Source organism: Trichechus manatus, unplaced genomic scaffold (genome assembly GCF_000243295.1).
Source record: "Trichechus manatus latirostris isolate Lorelei unplaced genomic scaffold, TriManLat1.0 scaffold00021, whole genome shotgun sequence".
NCBI lineage: Eukaryota > Metazoa > Chordata > Mammalia > Sirenia > Trichechidae > Trichechus > Trichechus manatus.
This window is the reverse complement of record NW_004443957.1, coordinates 24400709-24413036: the sequence shown is the minus strand read 5'-3', so window position 1 is coordinate 24413036 and position 12328 is coordinate 24400709. Positions and strand designations below refer to the sequence as shown.

General features: G+C 36.2%; 1 protein-coding gene across 2 annotated transcripts in view; it reads right to left on the bottom strand.

Annotated features, from left to right (window-relative positions):
• PLA2G4A (phospholipase A2 group IVA) overlaps nt 1-4118 on the bottom strand; it is a 168732-nt gene extending 164614 nt beyond the window's left edge. Inside the window, exon 1 of one of the 2 annotated variants that reach the window (XM_023728149.1) lies at nt 4009-4118. The gene's annotated coding sequence lies outside the window, so the exon portion shown is untranslated. Of the gene's footprint in view, nt 1-2778; nt 3770-4008 lie in introns of those variants that run through there. The other variant, XM_023728150.1, reaches the window with a different exon arrangement.
• Nucleotides 4119-12328: the final 8210 nt, after the last annotated feature.

The following is a 12328-nucleotide window of genomic DNA, read 5'->3' as shown; positions in this document are numbered from 1 at the left end:
TTGGTGTATAGGAATCCAACTGATTTTTGTATGTTTATCTTGTATCCTGCTACTCTGCTGAATCTTTCTATTAGTTCCAGCAGATTTCTCATGGGGTTTTTAGAGTTTTCTATGTATAGTACCATATCATATGCAAACAGGGACAGTTTAACTTCTTCATTACCAATTTGTATGCTCTTTATTTCTTTTTCTTGCCTTATTTCTCTAGCTAGAACTTCCAGCGTGTACAAGCTTTTAAGCAAGGTAAATAAAGCATTTAATGTAAGGAGCCCTGGTGACACAGTGTTTAAGCATTTGGCTGCTAACCAAAAGGCTGGCAGTTCAATCCACCAGCTGTTCCTTGGAAACCCAATGGGGCTGTTATACTCTGTTCTATAGGGTAGTTAGGAGTCAGAATCAACTTGACAGCAAGAGGTTTGGTTTGGTGTTTTCTTTTTTTTTTTTTTTTTTTTTGTATTTAATATAAAGTATTTGTTGTAAAATATTTAAGTAAGAATTCCTAGAAGAAGCATTATGTATAATAGTTGAAAACTGTAATCAACCTAATTAAGCAACGATTTAGTAGTGGATAACACAACATATCCACCAGACTAAAAATTACATCCTGGTGAGAACCACACCTCTCTTGCTTATGGATAGACGGCCAATACTTGCACAGTGTCTGGCACATAGGAGGGACTCAATAATATTTGTTTAAGATATGAGTGAATACAAAATAATGCACAATGATAAAAAATCATGCTTTAACAGAAAACTTCATGATTTAGGAGGGAGTATGTTATAAGACTACATGAAAATTATGATCACCATTTTGTAAAATCTACCTGTGAGTGTATGTATAGAAAAATGTCAAGAAGTATAAACATATACATGAATTCCTTGTCTGTCTCTGGAATATCATATGCACTTAACAACAGTGCTGATGCATGCTATATGCACAATAAATATTTGTTGAGTGAATAAATGAATGAATGACACTTTAAAAGCAGTTAACTTTAGGGCAATTATAGGGTTTTTTTCCTTTTCCTTATACTTTTCTATATTAAAAAAAATTAAACAGTGAACATGAATTCTTTGTAATTATCAAAATATTATAAAAAACTTAATTATAGAAACAAATCTACTGGGCTGATAGACTACTCAAGCCATGGCCTCATCTACCCTGAGATCAGAACTAGACGGTGCCTGGCTATCACCGGTGACTGTTCTGACCAGGTCACAATAGATGGTCCTGGGTAGAATGGGAGAAAAATGTACAACAAAAATCAAATACTTTAAAAAGGCTAGACTAACTGGACCAGTTGACACCAGAGGACTCCCTGAGACTATCGCCCTGAGACACTTTAAAGGCCGAACCAAAACTATCCCCTGAGATCACCTTTTAGCGAAATAGCAGAGTGGGGCACAAAATAAAACATATTACTTATAAGAACAGTGCTCTACTAAAAAACCAACTGTAGGAGACCAAAAGGTCAACATTTACACTAAAGCAAAGATGAGAAGATAAGGGGCCAGGGAAACTAGAGTACTGGAAACAGAAAACCAGAACACAATTAAAAAGACCGTTGACACGTTGTGAAAAATGTAACTAATGTCACTGAACAAGTTTTCTGAAAATTGTCAAATGGGAACCTAACTTGCTGTGTAAACTTTTACCAAAAAGACAATAAAATATTATTAAAAAAAAAAAACATAATTATACTGGGAAATATTGTTAGGAAATTTTGAATAAAAACAGTGAATATAAACCCCTCATAATAATTTATAAGAACTTGCAGCTTATTTTCCTATTATGTTTCAGTTATTGCACTCAACAATAAAAATTACCAGATGTTACAGAAAAAATGACAAGCCTAATATTATTATTGGGGATTATTATTGTGATTGAGTTTTGAATCTAGGTCACTTGGTTTCTAGGCAACGTTTTTTGTTTTTTTGTTTTTTTCCCATTCTATAAAACAGCTTGAAAGTTTAGAACACCAATGATTAAGTAATAATAAAGAAAAATAAAACCGTTGCTGTCTGGTCGATTCAATTCCGACTCATAGCGACGTTACATAGAACAGAGTAGAACTGCCCCATAGGGTTTCCAAGGAGCAGCTGGTGGATTTGAACTGCTGATCCTTTGGTTAGCTGCTGAGCTCTTAACCACTTTGCCACCAGGGCTCCAAGTAACAATATGGGCACAGCAATATCCACTGCCAGGCAGTTCCTTAGTTATAAGTTAAACAATTCACTAATTAACGATTTCATATTATTAGAAAACTTCAAAGTTCTAAGAAATACTGCATTTTCATTTGACATTGATTGTCTTCGAGGTTTCTGAACTTCCTAAAAGTGTTTGCAAAGTTTTGTGTATTGTAGGAGTATATGTGCATATGTGCATCATTCTGGGGAGAGGTACCTAGCTTTCATATAGTTTTTAAAGGAGTCTGTGATAAAAAATTTAAAAATTTATAACTAAAGCTATAAAATCTACAAGCAAGAAGGAGGAAGAAAAACTGATAGTAAATAAAAGGCATACAAGAGGAAAAGAAACCGCAACTAATTCTGTCTTCCTCTTTTTTATTCCTGGAATGTATTTTTCAATATGCAAACAATTCCATTTTAGGACTTTGCTTTCTAACCAGGGTCACTAGGAATTAAGACTGCTGGGTTAACAACACAGGCCAAATTCTCTCTATGAAATGAACTGTATCAAGAGCTAAAAAAAAAATCTAGTTAACAATTTTTGTTTTCCTAATTGAACATAATGCAAAATACTTTAAAGTGACTTACGTTAATAAGAAGCAGTATCTTCTCCCATAAAAAGGGTTTCCCCTACAGGAAGTTTGTGAAGATGCTTTGAGCACATTAAACACTTCTCTAGGGATTTCACAACGATTGCTTAACTTAAAATTAGACTCTTCCTCTACTCAGTGAAAGAGCAAATGCCAGGTTTTAATCCTGACATCAGATTTGATTGGTCAGTTTTAAGGACTTCTGAGATGTAATTTTGAAACTCCCAGCAGGGTTTATTTCACTAGAATTCCTTGCAAATGTCTCTTTCCAAATACATGCAACAAACAGAACCAGAACAAAGCACAAGTCCCCCTAGAACCTAAAGATTTGCATTTGCAAATATCGTAACTTTAGACATGACACACATCCAAAGGTATGTTTTAATACTCTCCGTCTGCCCTAGCTGAATAAACGCTTACGTCATCAGCCAGTTTGAGCAGCATTTCATGTTCTAGTTTTTGAGGTGAAAATAATTATTTTAAGACTGAAATAGCTTAAAGTTGTAGGAGGATTTAGATACCTTAAGCTATCATTATTTCAAAACTCAAACCACTTCTGCTTTTTCTGAGACAAAATTACTAAAATAGTGTTCACTGTTCACAAAGGTTTAACTTTATTATTTAATCAAATCTTTTCAAACAGCTACTTTTGAGCTCTGTTCTGGCATGTCAAATAACTTAGGAGAAGGCGAATCAGAATACCAGTCGTTTTACAATTAATTGGTATTATCTTTTCGCGCAACACTACAACATATTAAATACTTAGCAATGCTTTGCATAAGTAACCAAAAAGCCTACTTGTTTTTAAATGAAACGTAAGTGAGACAATATAGTCTGTCGCTAAACATGCTTAGCGCTGTCAAACAGCGCACTGCCTAAGTTTGGGGATCAGTAACCATTGGGTGACCATCACGTGGAACACTAATAAGCGCCACCTCAAAGCCGTTTTGAAAGTTTTCGGGGAGGCAGCTGAAAGAAACACCTTATCATTGGATACCACAGCATTTAGACCCCAGAGAGCAAACTGGCATTTGTTAGAAGGAAATTCAGGTCCTTGATCTATGTCTCATTTGAAAAGGCAGAGGACTTGTGGAAATTTTAAAGCAGTGAACATTAAGTTTCCTCTCTATCCTTTGTTTCTCCCAAGTAAACTACAAACAAATAGTAAGAGGGCGGAAGCGTGGAGGGAGTTGATCAGGGGAAGAGTAAATATAAATATATTGCTTACAGTTCTCAGAGTTACATGGGATTCTTCAGGCTCCTCTATCCCTTTAGCTTTCAGTCAGGATCTTTTTCAGTCCGGCACTACAGACCAGTTGAAGAAAGTCGTATCTTTGGCGGGAGGGGCTAAAATGTGGGCGGGTCTCCTTTTTCTTTGCAAATATCTTAAGGTGGAATTAAAGACTAAAAAGGAAAAAAGGCATTGCTCACTTAGAATCCGATATCTGAAACGTAAATGTACAGTTATCAGAGCCAGGAGTTTGAAACCAGGAAGCATGTTTAAATAATGCGTAAGTTAACCGATCCTAAATTATATGTATACTAGCATGCGTGTCTCTGGAACAGCTCTTTGTGTTTAAATAGTCACTAAACCCCAAAAGCCAAACCCTTTGTTATCCAGCGGAATCTGACTCAGAGCAACCCCACAGGACAGAGTAGAAGTACCCCATGGGGTTTCCAAGGCTGTAGATTTTAGGCAAGCTGACTGCTGTTAAGTAGTCACTATTTCCTTATTTATTTCCAAACAAGTTAAGACCAAAATTGAAAAGACGGAGAATAACCTAGAGTGTGTTTTTGTTCTTTAAAAAGGCAAAGTTTATAACAAACCAAAAACATAGTATGTTTACATTTTAATGAATATAAGATCATTTTTAACATCAAATGTGTTCAAATATTTCCTCCCTAAACCTCAAAACACCACTGCTTGATAACCATTTGTTTGTAAATTTAAAATTAAAGACATACCAAATAATGTGATGCATATGTTGAAATTTAGAGGAAAAAATCTTAAATTAGGTTAGATTACAAATTTGCATTGTAAATTCAAATATCTGATATCACTGTAATGAAGAAGGTCCAAATTTTATATAAATTCCCCAAGAATCAATAAGTATCTTTAAACGTTAACATATGCTCATTCACTATATATTGTTTTCAAACACAAATCTTCTATTTTTATCTTTAATCAAACACTGAACTCACTTTCCTAATTCTTTTATAAAATTCTTATGTTTAGAAGAATAAAATTTCTATAGGTTTAAAATAAAAATTTCTGGTCAGGTTTAAATATATGGGGATATGTTTGCCTCTTTCCAGTCATTTTAAATGAGGCTGGCTTGTCTGCATACTTGTAGTGAATAAAAGCTTCTGTAAGGGTATGTAGCTCCTTCTCTGGAATCCACGCAGACCACCTCCCCATTCTGTGGTTCTGTGACTTCCATGCCCACATCCATCTGGTCCCATATCTACAATCTCAATGTTCACATAGACTCGTACATGGAGAATTCAACTTCAGATTTGCTGTCCTCCCTTAATCTTTATATTTCCTCCAAAAATATTTCCATCACTGGCTTACTAACTCCAAGAATTTCTATCTCTTAGGTGAGAGAGACCCTGCCTTCAGAGGCTGCCTCAGTCTGTCGAATCAATTAGATCTGAAGATCTGTCTTTGCTGGACCTCTTCATGAACAAAGAAGATCAGGCAGGAGGATGAATACTTGTGGAACTCAGCTGAAACCGAGCAATATTCTAGCAGCCTCTTAAAGTCCAACTGCACCATTTGCTTTACTTCCAGGCAATGATTTTCATACTGTTTGCTGTTAATTGTTAACATCTTTTAAAAATGTAGACTGAGAACAATAATCTAATTTTAGCAATAAACAACTCAGCAAAATTAACAGCCAGAAAACTATCCAAATTAACACAGAATTACTTATTTGTCAAAAAATCCATGGTTCAAAAAGCAGGAAAAAAAAACTCTGAGGTTTTATGATATTTTTCCCTTCTTTTCTATGTAGTTGTAGTCTCTTCTTTTTTCTTTTACTTCCAATTTATCTATCCTGTACTCTAACTAGATGAAGGTGATAGTGGTGGGTATGGTAAAAGTGACTTGTCTCTCAACAGCTTGTACATGAGGAATATGAGATTGCTATGTGAGAGTCAAATCCATACATTCAATGAAAATTATTAGCCAACTTTGGGAATAACCAGGAAGATATCCATCTATTCATTCCATTCTACAGATATATTGAAACCTACCTAATCTATATAAAAAGTGATGAGAAACACTAGGGAAACACTGCAGAAAAGAAATGGAACAAAAGCAAAGATATGTCCCTATCCTCAAAAGTCTGATGATTTAGTGAAGAAATAGACACTAAATAAAAATTTTTTTAACTAATATTGTACACAAAACTATTGGATGATAAAAGAGAGTTGAATAGGGACATCTAATCTAGATTGTGGGTAAAGCCATAAAAGATCTTCAGTGGCCACCATTCAACTAATTTGCTTATAGTAATATGTTCCCCTATTCCACTGCTATGCTTAAGCATTCTGGTCCACAACACAAGTATATTTATAGCAAAATAATAAGTGGCATTCTTGCTATCTATCTGTGAACATTATTAACACGAGTCTTTCTTCTCTTTGTGTATACAAAATTAAGTTATTAAGCCAACTGGCCCACAGAAGAAAATAACTCTCACCTTGTGAAGTTTTTTGGTATCCAATGAGTTGACCTCTGTCTTTCATGCAAATTAACACAGAGACTGTTATCCTTACACTTCGTCCCCTTAAATTCCACTGAAATAATCCTGTTCATCCTTCAAGGCTCAGTTCAATTACTACCTTGTCTGGAAATTTCCCTACTTATTTCCCTTTCCAGTAGAATCAATCATTCCACTTCACACCAAACACTAACAGAGCACTGATTAATTTGTATTAAACTTAGCTATAAAAGAAAAAACATTTTATGTTCCAAAAGAGTAGGAGACAAGCCTTTTTCGTCTTATAAACCCTCATCCCACCTGAAGTTCATAATATAGCAGGAGTTTGTTGGATGGATGGATGTTTGCTAAATTTAATTGTTATTGGTGTCGAAGATATCTTAAGACTGACACACAAGTAGCACTGAATTTGCCACTGCCATCATTAATAAAGAAGACGAAGCTTATCTTTTTACTTTCCACACTAATTAAATTCCTGAAAATATGAAGCTGTTGTAGTTAGGTGACATCAGGTTGGTTCCAACTCATAGTGACCCTATGTACCAAAGAACGAAACACTGTCCCATGTTATGCCATCCTCACAATTTTTGCTATGCTTGAGCTCATTGTTGTAGCCCCTGTGTCAATCCATCTTGTTGAAGGTTCTCCTCTTTTTCGCTGACCCTCCACTTTACAAGCATGATCTCCTTCTCCAGGGACTGGTCCCTCCTGATAACGTGTCCAAAGTAGGTGGTATGAAGTCTCTCCATCCTTGCTGCTAAAGAGCATTCTGGCTGTTCTTCTTCCAAGAAAGATTTGTTCGTTCTTCTGGCAGTTCAGGGTATATGCAATATTCTTCACCAGCACCATAATTCAAATGTATCACTTCTTCTTCGGTTTTCCTTATTCACTGTCCAGCTTTCACATACATATGAGGCAATTGAAAACACCATGACTTGAGACAGGTCCACCTTAGTCCTCAAAATGCTATGTGTGCTTTTTAACACTTGAAAGAGGTCTTTTGCAGCTGCTTCCATGGGTGGTTGATTGTGGATCCAAGTAAAATGAAGTTCTTGACAACTTCAATCTTTTCTCCATTTATCGTTTATTAGTTGTTTATTAGTCCAGTTGTGAGGATTATTTTTTTCTTTATAAAACCAAAACCAAACCAAACCCATAGCCATTGAGCCAATTGTAACTCATAGCAACCCTATAGGACAGAGTAGAACTGCCCCATAGAGTTTTCAAGGAGAGCCGGGTGGATTTGAACTGCTGACCTTTTGGTTAGCAGCCATAGCACTTAACCACTATGCCGCCAGGGTTTCTGTTTTCTTTATATTGAGGTATAATCCATACTTGAAGGCTGTAGTCTTTTATCTTCATTAGTAAGTGCTTCAAGTCCTCTTCACTTTCAACAGGCAAGGTTGTGCCATCTGCATGGCAGGTTGTTAATGAGTCTCCAATCCTCCAATCCTGATGCCCTGTTCTTCTTCATATAGTCCAGCTTCTCTTGGATTATTTGCTCAGCATACAGATTGAGTAAGTCTGGTGAAAAAAATATAACCTTGATGCATACCTTTCCTGACTTTAAACCATGCGGTACCTCCTTGTTCTGTTTGAACAACTGCCTCTTAGTCTATGTACAGATTCCACATGGGCACAATTAAGTGTTCTGGAATTTCCATTATTCACAATGCTATGCATAATTTGTTATGATCCACACAGTGAAATGCCTTTGCATAGTCAATAAAACACACGTCAGCATCTTTCTGGTATTCTCTGATTTCAGCCAAGATCCATCTGACATCAGCAGTGATACCCCTTGTTCCACGTCCTCTTCTGAATCCTGCTTGAGCTTCTGGTGGTTCCCTGTTGATGTACAGCTGCAACTGGTTTTTAATTATCTTCAGCAAAATTTTAGTTGTGTGTGTTATTAATGATATTGTTCAATAATTTCTGTATTCTATTGGATCACCTTTCTTTGGAATATGCACAAATATGGATCTCTTCCAGTCAGTTGGCTGGGTAGCTGTCTTCCAAATTTCTTGGCATAGAGGGGTGAGCACCTGTAGTGCTGTATCTGTTTGCTGAAACATCTCAGTTGGTATTCTGTCAATTCCTGAAGCCTTGTTTTTCGCCAGTGCCTTCAGTGCAGCTTGGACTTCTTTGTTCAGTACCCTGGGTTCTTGATCATATGCAACCTCTGGAAATGGTTGACTGTCAACCAATTCTTTTTGGTACTGTGACTCTGTGTATTCCTATCATCTTCTTTTGATGTTTGCTGTGTCATTCAGTATTTTCCCCATAGAATCCTTCGATATTGCACCTCAAGGCTTGAGTTTTTTCTTCAGTTCTTTGAACTTGGAAAATGTCAGTTGTGTTCTTCCCTTTTGGGTTTCTAACTCCAGGTCTTTGCACAGTTCATGACAATACTTTACTTTGTCTTCCAGGCTGCCCTTTGAAATCTTCTGTTCAGCTCTTTCATGTGATCATTTCTTCTATTCTGTTCACTTTAGCTACTCTGCTTTCAACAGCAAGTCTTCTGACATGCATTTTTGATCTCTTCTTTCTTCCTGTCTTTTTAATAACCTTTTGCTTTCCTCATGTATAATGTCCTTGGTATCATCCCACAATTCTTCTGGTCTTCAGTCAGTGTTCAGTGTGTCAAATCTATTCTTGAGATAGTCTCTAAATTTAGGTGGGATATACTCAAGCTTGTACTTTGTCTCTCATGGACTTGTTTTAATTTTCTTCAGCTACAACTTGAACTTGCATACCAGCAATTGATTGTTCCACAGTAGCCCTTCACCTTGTTCTGGCTGTTGATATTGAGCTTCTTCATTGTCTCTTTGCACAGATATAGTCAATTTGATTCCTGTGTATTCCATCTGGCAAGGTTCACATGTATAGTCATTCACCATTTATGTAGTTGAAAAAGGTATTTCCAATGAATAGGTCATTCGTCTTGCAAAATTCTATCATGTGACCTCCAGCATCATTTCTATCACCAAAGCCACATTTTCCAACTTCTGTTTCTTCTTCGTTTCCAACTTTTGCATTCCAATCACCAGTAATTATCAATACATCTTGATTGCATGTTTAATTAATTTCAGACTGCAGAAGTCGGTAAAAATCTTCAAATTTCTCATCTTTGGCATCAGTGGTTGATGTGTAAATATGAATAAAAGTCTTATTAACTGGACTTCCTTGTAAGGCTATGGAGATTATCCTATCACTGACAGCGTTAAACATCAGGATAGATCTTGAAATGTTCTTTTTGACAACAAGTGAGATGCCTTTTCTCTTAAATTTTCATTCCTGGCATAGTAGACCATATGACTGATTCAAAACGGCCAATGCTAATCCATTTCAGCTTACTAATGCCTAGGATATTGATCTTTATGTGTTCCATTTCATTTTTGACAACTTTCAATTTTCCTAGATTCCTAATTAATACATTCCACATTCTGATTATTAATGGGTATTTGAAGCTGTTTCTTCTCATTTTTAGTTGTGCCTAATCAGCAAATGAAGGCCTCAAAAGCTTGACTCTATCCACATCATTAAGGATAACTCTACTTTGAGCTCTTTCCCAGTCATATTTTGAATGCCTTACAACCTGAGGGGCTCATCTTTCGGCAATGTTCCACTGCTATTCATAAGGTTTTCACTGGCCTTTTCTTTCAGAAGTAGACTGCCAGGTCCTTCTTCCTAGTCTATCTTACTCTGGGAGCTTCGCTGAAACCTATCCACCATGGGTGACCCTGCTAGTATTTGAAATACTGGTGGCATAGCTTCCAACATCACAGCAACAAGCAAGCCACCACAGTACAAGAAACTGAAAGACAAGCGATGGATTGACTTCTATTATTATATTCTAATATTACTAGGAGCTCTGGTGGAGCAGTGGTTAAGAACTCGGCCGCTAACCAAAAGGTCAGCAGTTTGAATCCACCAGCTACTCCCTAGAAACCCTATGGGGGGCAATTCTACTCAGTCCTGTAGGGTTGCTATGAGTTGGAACTGACTCAATGGTACCTAATAACAACAACGTGCCTTAAAAATATTTTTCTTTTGCATACAAGCTGAAAATGAAAATTAAATCAGAACTTCAGATTATCACAAACTCCAAACTTACATTGTACAAATGGAAAGACTCATGCTGTCAATAACAAATATGTCTTAATATACAGTAAAAATACAGGCAAGACATGTTTAAGAACGTTCGAGACAGCCAGGGTGGACTAATTCACTTCACCTACTCATGCCAATAATTTAGCAAGCTGTTTTCTACTCTCCAAGTTCCCTCTAAATATGGTAAAGCAAGTACATGTCTAGTTTCAGCAATTCTGTCAGAATGAGCTGGAGCCCAATTACTCAGCTCAGAGGCTGACCTGCAGGCACTTCAGAGGGTTTTAAAAAATTCTTGTGCTCTTGGAATTTAAGTGTACTGACAGTGATGAGAGGCTGGGCCCATGTCTTTTGCTTTGGAGATAATTCTGAGAAGGAAAAACTACTTCTAAGCGAGTGTCTAGCATTCCTCTACTTAACTGTGCTTTGATGGATGTCAGAGGATGGTTTTCACAGAACATTTAGTTATCTAGTGCTAAAACAATAATTCTTATATTTATGTTTATAAAGCCAGTGACTAAGCACCTTCAAAAGCAATTTTCTATTTAATTCTTCAAATATATTGTCAGGCTCCACAATTTCTATCTGGAAAATCTGTCTTCCTTCACCTCACATTTATATGTCATCTTTTCTCTCATTGGAAACACAACAAAGTAAACGAAGTACCTCTTGATCTTCATCCAAATAACAAAGATAATCAAATACCAGAATTTAATTTCATCACTTTTACTAGCTGGCTGTAAATTCTACAGCTTATCCCAAATTTATTTTCTAGAGTGAATTAAAATTTAAGACAATTCACAACAAAAAATTTCAAAAGTTGTTATTAAAAAAAAGTATTCATCCTAATTAAATCCATTATAAATTAGTAAAATGATACAATTATTTTATTCATATAGATATAATCATTAAGAAAAACATTATTTATATAACAAATTTCAATATTTCATAATTAATAACCTACTGAGCTATTTCTACTTTCCTGAAAATAGTAGGCTGACCCAAGAACTGAATTCCACATAAGATACAAGACTAATATCCTAAAAGTTTGCATGTTCATTCTTGGTAATAATTTGCTTTTAAAGAAAGTGCTTTTAAAGACAGCTAATAATTCAATTTATCACTAAAATATAAAGAAAGAAGAGGGTGTGGTTATTTTTTAATAAGTGATAGTTCCAAAAAGCTATGCCCCTTTCATTTGGCTCTCCTTATATTTCCATTTTTCTGAAGAGCCACTCTGATATTTGTAATTCATGTATGTAGTGTGGTTTATAGGTATGGATTGTCATTCATTTTGGAATCTTCTACTGACCCTTGAACTGAATGCTTTTTGTATATTGTGATGGTTAAGGCTGTGTGTCAACTTGGCTGGGCCATGATTCTCAATGGTTTGGCAATTATAATGTAGTTTGACAGCTATGTAATGATGTAATCACCTCCATAATGAGATCCAATATAATATAAACAGCTCCATAATGAGATCTGCTATGAGCAGCCAATCAGCTGAAAGGGAGTTTTCTTTGGACATTGGACTTTCTGGCACAGCTTGCTGGCTTTTGCTTGCTTTGTATCCCGCATCTGACCTCTGGTTCTTGGGACTTGAGCTAACAGTTTACCAGCCGATCTTGGGATTCGTAAGCATCCACAGCCTGTGAGCCAGAGGTTTACTGTCTGACTTGCCGATCTCGGGTTCACCAGCCCCTGTAGCTA